Source organism: Alligator sinensis, unplaced genomic scaffold (assembly GCF_000455745.1).
Source record: "Alligator sinensis unplaced genomic scaffold, ASM45574v1 scaffold633_1, whole genome shotgun sequence".
Classification (NCBI taxonomy): domain Eukaryota; kingdom Metazoa; phylum Chordata; order Crocodylia; family Alligatoridae; genus Alligator; species Alligator sinensis.
The window spans coordinates 1,672,799-1,685,534 of record NW_005842280.1 but is presented as its reverse complement, the minus strand read 5'-3'; positions in this window follow the sequence as shown (position 1 = coordinate 1,685,534).

The window sequence follows — 12,736 nt, the reverse complement described above, 5'->3', positions numbered from 1 at the left end:
AAGGGTACTCAAGGAGCTGGCAAGCATCATAGCTCAGCCCCTGGCACAGATCTTTGAGAACTCCTGGTGCTCTGGTGAAGTTCCTGAAGATTGGAAGAGGGCCATTGTTGTGTCTATCTTCAAGAAAGGGAGGAAAGTAGATTCGGTAAACTAAAGGCCCATCAGCCTGACCTCTATCCTGGGGAAAGTCTTGGAAAAGATTATCAAAGAGGCCATCCTTAACAGACTAGCTGAAGGCAACATCCTGAGGGATAGCCAGCACGGGTTTGTTGTGGGTAGGTCTTGCTTGACCAATCTCATTTCCTTTTATGACCAGGTGACCTATCACCTGGACAAGGGGGAAGAGATTGACGTTGTATATCTTAACTTTAAAAAAGCCTTCAATCTGGTAACCCATGATCGCCTCTTGGCTAAATTGGCTAACTGCAGCCTCGACCTCATCACAATCCACTGGCTGGGGAACTGGCTCCATGGTAGGACCCAGAGGATGGTGGTGGGTGGGAGAGGTGCATGGTGACCAGTGGGGTCCCCCAAGGCTCTGTCCTAGGGCCCTTACTTTTTAACATCTTTATCAATGATGTAGACATTGGTGTCAGAAGCGGGCTCGCCAAGTTGGCCGATGACACCAAACTCTGGGGTAAAGCATCCACACCTGAGGACAGGAGGGAGATCCAGGAAGGTCTTGACAGGCTCATGAAGTGGGTGGATGAGAACCAGATAGTGTTTAACACCGAAATATGCAAGGTTCTCCACCTTGGGAGGAAAAACCTGCAGCATCCTTATAGGCTCAGCAGTGCTACGCTGGTTAGCACTACAGATGAAAGGGACTTGGGGGTCATGATTGACCACAAGATGAACATGAGCCTTCAGTGTGATGCTGAGGCTAGTAAAGTGAGCAAAACACTAGCTTGCATCCATAGATACTTCTTAAGCAAATCCTGGGATGTCCTTCTCCTGTTGTACTCAGCCTTGGTGAGGCCGTAGCTGGAGCGTCCAGGTTTGGGCTCCACAATCGAAAAAGGATGTGGAGAAGCTTGAGAGCGTGCAGAGGAGAGCCACGCGCATGATCAGAGGTCAGGAAAACAGACCTTATGATGAGAGGCTGAGAGCCATAGGACTCTTCAGCCTGGAAAAGCGCAGGCTCAGGGGTGATCTGGTGGCCGCCTATAAGTTTATTAGGGGTGCTCATCAGGGTCTGGGGGAACGTCTGTTCACTAGAGCCCCCAAGGGATGACAAGATCGAACGGTCACAAACTCCACTGTGACTGATTCAGGCTGGACATAAGAAAGAACTTCTTCACTGTCTGAGCCCCCAAGGTTTGGAATAGACTGCTGCGGGAGGCGGTTCAAGGACCCACTTCGAATGCCTTCAAGACACATTTGGATGCTTATCTTGCTGGGATGCTATGATCCCTGCTGACTTCCTGCCCCTGGGGCAGGGGGCTGGACTTGATGATCCTCCGGGGTCCCTTCCAGACCAAATATCTATGAAATCCTCTGAGAGACACGAGAGAGAATGTTTCACATTCAGAAGCTTGCCTACCTTTATCCCAATTACATAAGTGGTCCAATAAAAGCTATGAAATCCTTGCCTCTTGCATAATTTCTGGACCATCACAGCTATACCATCACTTACGCTGCCATAAATATCCTCAGCACAGTTAAGGTGGTTGATATTTTTCCCATGTGGGTAACATTTGAAGTTGGCTGCTCCAGTGACTGAGGCAAGTGTATTTATCATGATTCATTAAAAGCTCCATGCAGCACGACTCATAATACCTCAAGTCTGGAACTGAACTGCAGCAGCAGCAACATCTTGAGTGACTGGAAGTGTTTTTACCTTATTATCTGGTTTAGTCTGTTCAGAAACCAACTGCATTAGATTAATCATAGAAAACTGCTTGCTTGCTTTTACTTCAGTGACATGTTTGAGTTGCCTTTCCATTTTTTCCCTAATGTTTACCCTTGAACCATGATGATTAATTGAGAGAAAAACTGAGAAGAAATATCTATATTTTTGTTTGTATTTCCTTTTAGCTGGAGAAGTAGCCATGGTTATGTGTGTGTCATCCAAATGCACAGCCCATTGCAAAGCCCTCCTGTATAACACAAGCCACAGATGCTCACTCAGTAATTCTTACATCAGACCTGTATCTTGTGGTTGAGCTAGAGCCTGTTTTTAGAAAGCAGTCATCACACTGAAGTCCTGGGGCATGTCTATACTGTCCTTGCTCCCCACCAGGGAGCAGCCCCAAGAAACAAACTGTGTACACATGCTCATGCTCAGAGCAAATGAGGCAATATAACTGCCTGAGGACAGTGTTGAGCCAGTACCTCAGCCCTGCTCTTAAGCTTGGGCATGCTTATTGACATGTTTTCAAAGATAATCGAAGGGTGCCATTGCCTCATTTCAGGGATTTGGTGCCCACAAAGCAGGAGAGTGTGTGGGAGTGTTTCATGGCAGTGCCTCTGAGCCTGGCAGGGAGGCAGTATGGATGTGGCCCTAGATTCAGAAGTAACTGATTCTGTTTGGGCTGCTTGCCATGTGGGGACCATGAGTGCCAGAAACTCGGGCTTTTGCTACTTGGGCTGAAAGGCTAAGGTCTATAGCTAATAGGTGCAGCATACCATGTTGTCTTGCATACAACATGCCCACAAATTGGGTATGTACTTTGGTTTTTGAAAGGCAGAATGAAGAAAAAAACATGTTTCCTAAAAAATACTGGCAAGTAGTGGCAAATAACTGAGTAGCAGCAGCTAGGAAGCCCTGACTATTTGTTGTGCTGCTCCCTGTGGAGAAGATGCAGTATTACTCTCCCCCTCCTATCCCCTTGCAGAAGCTTATGTTGCAGAAACTGATATTATCATATTTCCTCACACACAATGCACACCCCGATTTCCATCAGCTGATTTTTGAAAGGTGTGTGTTGTATATGAGGAAATATGGTGCTCAGCCCTGTCTGTGGTCCTACACTATCAGGAGAGAAAGGCCTCGTATGGGCTGCTACCCCAAGAACACTGAACATTGCACCGTAGGTCATCTTGAGACCTGAAAACACCAAATTCATTCAGTAACTTTAAACACACGTGAATGATAGCATTTGGGTGAAAAGACTCTCCAAAGTAAAACAAACCTTACTAACCATTTAGTGTACAAGCAGTTTCTCTGTGCATGCTATATTTAAGCATTCACAAACAAGTGGAAATAACGGTAAAAAATCCCACGGACCAGATATCTCCTACGTCCATCAAACTGATTAGCATTTTGCCATTGATTTCAATGGGACCATCACCAGAGCAGCATTCAGGCACATTTCCCTACACATACAGACAGGTTCTAGCAGAGTGGCTTCCTGGTAATGAATCTCTGAGCCCTGCTTTACTACTAAAGCTTATATTAAGAGAATACAACTCTGTCCAATTATGGTTAGAGGTGTGCATGTAGCACTGAACAATGGTTGTTAACACACTAAGAAAGCAGGTTAAATCAGGAGGGAATTTCTTGATAATTAGGTGGGTGCTTGTAAAAAGCCTGACAAATGGAGAATGGCTACAAATCTATCTATTGTGCTCAAGCTCTCAACCCTGAGGCTGAATCAGTTTCTACCAGAATCACCCATGGATCTAACAATACAAGCTCTGTTTTTGTTTGTTTAAAAAAATGTAGTGTAAATTTAGTTCTTATGACTAAAAGCTTTAACTAAAGTCCAATTCTCCTCTGGTTTTAGTAGTTCTGGCCTGTAATATGCTTGCTGATCTTTTCCTGAGCTTTTTTATAAGCAGAAACTATCATGTCAAATTATGTGAAGATTTTATGCTCTGGACAGGTTGATAGAGAAAGAATCATTAAGAACTGACCCATAAGATGTTTGACAAATAGATCCAAGGAGGTGATACTTCCCCTCGATGCGGCATTGGTCAGACCACAGTTGAAGTACTGCATCCAGTTTTGGGCGCCATACTTCAAGAAGGATGTTGACAGACTCAAGAGGGTCCAGAGGAGGGCCACTCATATGGTTAGGGGCTTACAGGACAAGCCTTATGAGAAGAGACTGAGGGACCTGGACCTCTTCAGCCTCCACAAGAGAAGGCTGAGAGGTGATCTTGTGGCTGCCTACAAATTCATTAAGGGGATGCAGCAAGGGATCGGAGATGCTCTGTCCAGCAGTGCACCTCTTGGGGTAACAAGGAACAGTGGTCACAAACTGACAGAGAGCAGATTTAGGCTAGATATCAGGACAAACTTCTTCATGGTAAGGGTGGCCAAAATCTGGAATGGGCTTCCAAGGGAGGTGGTGCTCCCCCCTACTTTAGGGGTCTTTAAGAGAAGGCTGGATGGGCATCTGGCTGGGGTCATCTGACCCCAGAGCTCTTTCCTGCCTAGGCAGGGGGTCGGATTCGATGATCTGTTGAGGTCCCTTCCGACCCTAACATCTATGAATCAATGAATCTATAAGCTTACTGTCACTTCTAAACTGAGTTCTCGTGAGGCAGGAGGAGTCTGTTCAGAGTCTGAGAGGCTCACATCTGGTGCTATGCCTGGATGTTCTCTTTAGAGATGGGTAAAAGCTGAGAAGTCTGAATCCAAACTTCTCTACAGTTTGGAGACTTCAGACCCTGTATGGACTAGATGCCTGTCTCATTTCCAAAACTGTGGTTATTATATTCCAAAGGCTGAGGCCAGTAAATGACCCCTCTCTCAGAAATGACTGGATAGTGGCTTGTAAAAGTAATTGGAAATTATCATTTCCTTCATATCATCATATAAAGATTTGAAAAAAAAATCACGAGTTGACTCTGAAGTTTCAGGTAGATTCTCACAGCATCTCCAGTTGGATGTTATGACTGAGTGCGATGGGCCTGATCCACTTAATAAGGGAGTTCATGATTAGGGTCCTTCTCTTGAAGCTCTTCAACCATCTTATCTCAAGCCTCCAGCAATGAATCACTCCCCCTCATCCCACTTCCAACACCTCTCTACAGCTGTCTGTGGTTTTAGATTTGTGCAGTGATCACGGGAAGAGTTTGTTTATTAAATGCGGCAAGGTTATGGGTGCACTGGGGATTCTGGACATTTCTGCTGCTGGTTGATGATAACAAATCATTCCTAGCAGATGAGAAATGGTTTAGACCTTGTCAGTAGTAATTTAAGGGGGAAACTATTCAATTGGGCCCAACTTTTAGAGCTGGACTGCATAGTCATTTAGTCCAAGATACAAAAGAACAAAGGGAAAATAAGAATGTGTATTACAGCCCTTTGCAAGCTACCCAGACCCAGACCCTAAGTATCCCCAGGTATGCTCATTCTGGGCAGATGAAGATGGGCAGTGTGGACAGCATAGATTAATTGTTCTGTAACCCCCAAGGGAATCAGCCAAGGTAACTGAGCTGAGACATTGGTTACCATAATTTCCTGTTGGTATAGGCCAGTAGTAAATTATTGCCCCATCAAAACATGGAAAATATAGGGGAGGACTGTGATTTCAAGAGATGTGAAAAAAATACCTAGTCTCAGTAAAAGCAAGTCTGTGGTGGCGGGCACTTAGATTTAATTATAGACATGATAGAAGTGTTTCCTCTGTGCTATTCCCTATTCCCTCTGCATTGTGATTTATGTAAGCATGACCTCCAGCTGAGAAAAAAACCCAAAGGCTTAGCCTACGTGTCTCTGCATGTGATGAGAAGGATGTTTTGCATTAGTTTCCCTGCTAGAAGGATCTAACTCAAATTGAGTGATGCATCAGCAAGCCCATCCAAAGGGAAGGGGACTAACCATCAGCGTGCAATTAGCAGGCTAAATTCTGACTTCAGTTACACCATGTGACCAGACACAACTGAAGTCCATGAGTTGCACAGAGGCAGAATAAGAATTGGTGTTTCTAGACAGTGGGCACAACACATTTTCACTCAACCATAATCAGTCCCTCAGAGAATAACAACCAGGGCTTGGTCATTCATGATGACTTCTCCAAACTGACTCAGTACTCCTGGGTATGAATAAGGACCTGATCCAAGAGAAGTGAAGCCAATGAGAGTCTTTCTATTGACCAGCAATATAGGGATGTGGTCAAAAAGGGCAAAAAGGAACCAATGGCTCCCAGTTGCTACCATGATTGCAAACCCAAACACCGGGTTGCTATCAGCAGCCATAGATAGTGCCATATTGGGCCAACCAATGGGTCCACCTAGCCCTGTATCTTGTCTCCAACTGTGGAAGAAATACATGCTACAGAAGCAGAGCACTGAACCAGGTATCTCTAGAATGATCTATCCCCTATGCAATACCCTTCCTGGAATCCATTATTATTGGTTTAGAGATGCCAGAGGACCCCCCCCACCGCAAAGCTGATGCCAGGGCAGTTGCCCTATTGTCGTCCCCCCCGGTTACAGCACCACTGTTGACTTCAGCAGGCATTTGACCAGGCCCTAACCCAGCTTCTTCACTGCCAAATAATTTGCTTGCTAGTTTCAGGCTTTCTAATTAGATACTTCCTAATTTCAGATTTTTCTGGGCCTTAAATGTCTCAGTAGTAGTGGGGATGAGAACTCTAGTGTGCAGTAGAAACCTATAGTTTCCTGATATTTCTATTATTTTCAGGATACCCAAGTGCATATGTACAGTTTATGTTGCATTATAACTATGCAATCTGTAATATTTCAAGCAGACTCAATCTATCATTTCTATTTCTTACTTTATTTGACCAAAAGACACAACCTATGCATAGTGATTTCTTTACCTCCAGTTCATACATAATCCATGCAGTACAGTTCCTTGATACCTGAAATGCAATATGTGTCTGAGATAACTCATTACAATCAAGTCTTATTTCTCAGAACAAAGCCTCAGATTAATGAGAGCTAGATTTCTAAGGCCAGCTCTCAAAATGCATGAGATAGAAAATGACTATGTGCCACCCTCTTTTACTAGCCACAAGCACCATAGCATCATTCCAAACTATTTGAAGGCGCAGTAACTATTTTAATTTTCTAGAGGGAAATCATTCCTCCTACATTCTAATACTAAATTTTTGCTGACTCTCTAGGTAAGGAAAACTCTGGCACATACTTTGTGCACAATAGCATCTCTAATATTGCACAGCTCTTGATCCCTACTGTTTGACCTATACCAAAAATTATCTCAGCAGTTGCACAAAGTTTGGTTGTATAAAGGGATGCAACACTTTCAACCAAGGTGTAAAGTGCAGTCAGATACAAGGCCAGGTTCTCCACTGGCATAATTTGTTATAGTTCTGTTGACCTCCATTGATTCACTGATTCACTCCAGATAATCAGCAGTTACAGATCTGTGCCATTAATTTGACAGATGCTTTCAGTCTTGTTCTTACTGGATAGATACTCACATCACAGCTAGTACTTATTGGCAGCTGTCAAGCAGAGACATCAAGGACAAAGTGTCAATGGAAAGCAGACAATGATTCTGTTTCATTTTATAGCTGGTTTATTCAAGTCAGGCTTGAGGCACGTAGCGAAGCTGGTGAAACTTGCCCAGACGGTATCTGTTCTGAGAACAGGTTTTGATGTTCAAGTTGATTAAAACTTTCATTAAAACCACAAAATACACGAGACACCTAATGACTCTCACAGCTAGAAAACTTCTTAAAAATTAAATGTACAGGTAGGTCCTGTCACAGGATATATCTGAATTATGGAATCCCTGTGAGATTTAACAAACTGTGTTTCTGATGAAATTGGCATTCCTAATTCTTCTTATGATTCCACTTCATTTGCTTGTTATCACTCAAAAATTCACTTATCCCACCTTTTTGGCTGTCAGACATTAGCACACCATGACAGGAAAATGAAAGACAAAGTATTGTTCTGTGAACTCAGTGGAATCTCCCGGCTCAGGGGGCTTCATCTTTCCTTCAGATTGCTGCTGCTGTCTGCAAAGCACTGATTCTGGTGTTTTAAAAGGTACAATAGCACTGCTGTTACCTTGTTTCCCTGTCTGTACTCTTAGTAATTTACAGTAAAGGCTGACAGGTCTAGGAGGACCGGTAACTGTGCCATACTAATGGACTTAAAGTGCCCTTAGTAGCTGGGCCCCAATATATACAGTTGGGCTGCAGGGGGCTGGGCTCCAGGACTTTCTGTGCTAAGAGCATAAGTTATTATTGCTTGAGTTAAAGGCTTGTGAGGCAGCAGCTATGCTCATGGAGCTCAATGGAAAAAAAACTCTGAAAGTGAATCCATATTTTATTTCTAATGTTACCAGCCCAGGTGTTTCATTTGTTCAAGAGGCACCATGGATAAAGGGGTGGTACATGCAACCCAACATTTTCAGCATCGCAAGGTCAGGCAGTACTATTTGTTCTTTATACATTTTTCACGCAAAGCCAGGAGCCAGAATTTCTCTGTCACATTCTGTGCTCCCCTTTGTGAATCCGCAGCAAAGCATTTCCATAGAGTTAATGAAATGTTGTTCTGCAAAGGATCATGCAGTTTCTGGAACACCGCATGCAGACATTACAGAATTAATCCTCTGTTCTGGCGCTAAGAATGCATTAGCAGTTGTCTCAGCTTCTTAGCATTTGAGGTACTGTGCGGGACTTTCATTGTCTGACTCGTGTTTCATGAGTCATAAAAACCCCCTCTTTACAGAGACGATGATCATTCTAATCTTCTGTCATTAACTTCTGAAGCATCAGAGATGTGCTGGATAAATGTTTAGAGCAGAGATGAGCCTGAGCCAAGAAATTTATATCCTGATCCAAACCCCAATACCCCTAAAGTTCAAGGATGTTCAGATCTGGCATTCTACTTTGGCCTCATCTCTAGTCTATAGCTTGAGCCTGTGAGAGACGTGTATTATTTGGCTAATGAGTGAGCAAGGGCAAAATGGGGATGAAGAGAAGAGGGCACCCCAGAGCAGAACTTTTACAATGGTGTGTAAAATGTAGCCCTGAGTTTCACTGGTCTGAATCAGCATAATACCACTAAAGTCAATGAAGCTACACCGACTTACACTAGCTGAACATCAGGCCGTTGGTGTAGAAGACTCAGATAAAATCCATAAGAAATGTAGTGCATCAGTAGAACGAGACATTTCAGAAACATGCATTAGTTCACCTCTAGTGGAGCTGCCTTGACTTCCCAGGACAAGTCTTTTTCTCTCTCTCGCGCGCACACTCTCTCTCTCTCTCTCTCTTTCTCTCATGCCAGATCACTGATTCCAGCATAGTCTAGTGTAGGCTCTCAGCTCCCTTGTAATCATAGCTCAGCAAGGAAGTGTTAATAAGGGCACCAAGAGAAGCTTACAGCCTGCCCTTTGATATGTTTGTGGGCACTACCAAGATTTCATTTTTAAATTTTAATTCCCATTAGAACTTTGAATGAAGATATAGAAAATAACAGAGCCATCCATACCCAGGCACAGCTCAGAATTGAAGAGCCTTGACTCATGGACATCCAAGTGGTAAAATGGGCACTTAAATGGCAGTTTCATAAACCTGGGTGTTTTTGACCCTGCCTCCACATGTGTGGGTGTGTTAACATGTGTGCATAGACTGCGCATGAGTGCCATACACTAGTTGGATACATGCATGGCTTTATGTTCATGTACCTGAGCAGAAAAATGTCAGAATAGGGGAGTTGCCTCATGTTTTCATCATAATTGCTGAGTGGGTAGGATACTCACAGAGTAGCGGGAGACAGGTTATAAGCCTGTGGAGAGTGAGTTGGCAGTTACATTTCTCTGATTTAAAACAATAGTGCTCAAACCACCATGCCCCGTCCCCCACTGCTGACTCCAGCCCTCCTTTCAAGCTGAGCCCTTGTATTTACTAGACACTGGATAATGTGGATGGAAAGCAGTGTAGAAGTTTCTACCCTAAGTGGGGCAATATTCCTGGCTGGAATGTAGGAACAGCTCCCTTTCCGAGCAGCAGCTATCTCACTGAACCACACAGACTCTGACTTACTGTCTTCTTACTGGTCCTTCTATAGCTCTGAATTTTGCCTGTCCCTGGGGCCAGCTTCAAAAGAAGTGCTAGCAAAAGGCCTCAGTAGTGCCTAACTTGTGGTGTGGTGATTAGCATATTCTGCAGACAAGTCAGAGAGCTGTAGGTTCAAGCACCTGGTAGGTGGCTGGGGTCTCTGACTTCCTTCATAAATGCTCTAACCACCCAACTACTGAGGTTAAAACATGGAAGGGCCCTCCTCCTCTGGCATCTGTTAGGTGTAGGTTTTGGATGGCTCCTTTTTTGTAACTTAGATACAGGTATGTGTTCACAATGGGTGCTTTTATGTAGCAACATACCTGACCTACCAGCATGTAGCTGACTTCATGCTCAGCCTATGCACACACACTTAACAGCCCACGCTGTAGGGGAAGCAGAAGGTAGGCACTTAGTACAAATCCATCCCAAGTGTTTGAAGGGCAATGTTGCCTTATGCAGACTATAAGGACACCATCCAAAGTTATAAGTAAAAGGAAAATGACTGCCTTGTCTACAAAAGCAAATGCCAGAAAACCATGGTAAGAGTTCAGGGGCTAATTTTCATCCTCCTCTTCTCTTCAGCTTCTGGGTTCCCCTGAGACAAACATGGAAGCTATTTGGAAGATCCTCTCTGGCAGGTCTCACACAAAGATGTGTCAGGATAGATGTGTCACAAAGATGAAGCAGGTAGTACAGCCTGCATGTTGTTACATGTGAGCTCCCTAGCTTGGCAATGACAATCATACGCCCATTTGTAAGGGTATAGACTACCAGTTTTGAGGGTATCATTAAACCCACGAGGCACTAACTATTAGCTACTGTGCATACTGCTATTTCCAGGGAGAATGATCTGGTGATCCTGCTGTCTCTCTCCACAAAAAGTTATGGAAAGGGTTTTCTTTCTGACAGAACCCATAAAGGCAGCAGGAGGTAGCATTCACATGAGTTCAGAGACCCATACTCTGAATACTATGCCTTTTTTTGTCCTCAAAATCTCATTGTTAATGTTGCATTTCACCTGAGCACATCAAATCTACCTGCATGTTTTTCCATAGTGCACTCAGACTTTAAAAGAATCGAATCAAATGTTGGCAGAAAACTATACTGGATATATGATACTAAGGGACTCTTGAGACTGGATATAAGCTGTAAGACATGAACAACATGACAGTGTGTACCTGTGCTCTTTGTTGATGGGTAAATTTATCCTTCTCTCTCTAGACAGCTGTAAATGGAGCAGGCTATTTTTTGCTATTCCAGATGTTATCAGAGCTGCTGAAAACTTTGAACCAAGTGAACAATAGCCATTATGTTTCATATTTTCAAAAGTCTTGGTCTTTCATGATTTGGTCATGTCTCTCTTAATAGCTTTAAGGGCTTATCTACATGGGGAAATTCACTTGAATAGCTATTGGAAAATAAAGTATTCCACCAAATCTAGAAAAGGCAGCCTTATTCCAGAATCAGAGTGTCCTCACACAAAGCTATTCTGGAATTAGTTATTCCAGTCCATTTCCCCATGTATACAAAATCAAAGATGCTCTGCAAGCTGGAGGTGGTTGTTTTCAAGTGCATCTGTGTTTGGGAGGCATGAAAACCACTTGGTTTTTAAAATCAGTCCTCACCTCAGGCATTTACTCAGTGAAGTCTTGCTCAGAAATTGTGAGATCCTGCTATTTTCTGCTCTTTTTTTCACTTTCTCTGTGATTAAAAAATGGTATAAATTTAGCACTTGCAGAAGGTGCTCAACTGTTTGCCTTAGAAAGCACAGCCATGGCCTTATCCTCAAAACAAGCAAAGTATGAGGAGCAGCTGTTCAAACGCATGTTGCTCTCACAAAGCACCTCAAGATTGACTTGGAGGGACCATGTCCATGGCTGGAAATATAGTTAAGTCTCTGTGGCTTAGTTATCCCTTGGTCTTTCTGTTAGGCATACATGACTGGTAGGGGGGGCAAGGAGGGCATGTGCCCTGACCCTGACAGGGCCATCCCCACCACCAATGCCATCACTGACTTCTGCGGGTGCCCCCCCCAGACTCAAGAGGCACCAGTTGCCCATGCCGTCTAGGCTACCAACACAGTTGCTTTCCAACAAGATGGAATTTCCATCCCTGGAAAATTTCAAGAGCAGGTTAGACAGATACTTGACTGGGATTATTTAGCCAGAGATGATCCTGTCTTGAGCAGGAGGTTGGATTATATGATATCCTTATGTCTCTTCAAGCCCTGCTTTCCTATGCTCCTATGCTCCTAAGATTGTCTTTCTCAACCAACAGGTTAAGCTGAATGGAAAATGTATGTGGGGGGGCAGTTTTTCATGCATGAAAAAACTTCCTGCTTTGGAAATCTATCTAGACTGCAACTTGCTTCAGCTTTCAATTATTTTCTGATATCCTGACTCTTCTGTTGTTCAGCAATTCAAGGATCTTAATTTCAGCAGGTACATTTCAGCTGACCTACTGAGCTGATGACATCCACACTAGATCCAATATTCTGAGGTGCTGGCACTCCTCCCAATATCGAAGGTCTTCTGATAAATAAGGTACAAAGTGAGCTGTGTACCTTGAAAGATCAGGTCCCAAATGCTCTGGGCTGCTGTTAGCAGACATACATCCTGGAAAATTGGTAACATGCAGCAGCAAAACAACTACTATGTTCCCTTAAAACTCGTAACAAAATAGGAACATGCAGAACATCAGTTTGCAATGACCAGCTGTAATCTGGTGAACTCTGTAATCCCTGGTTTGGGGGAAATTACCAAATTAGGAGAGCAGGA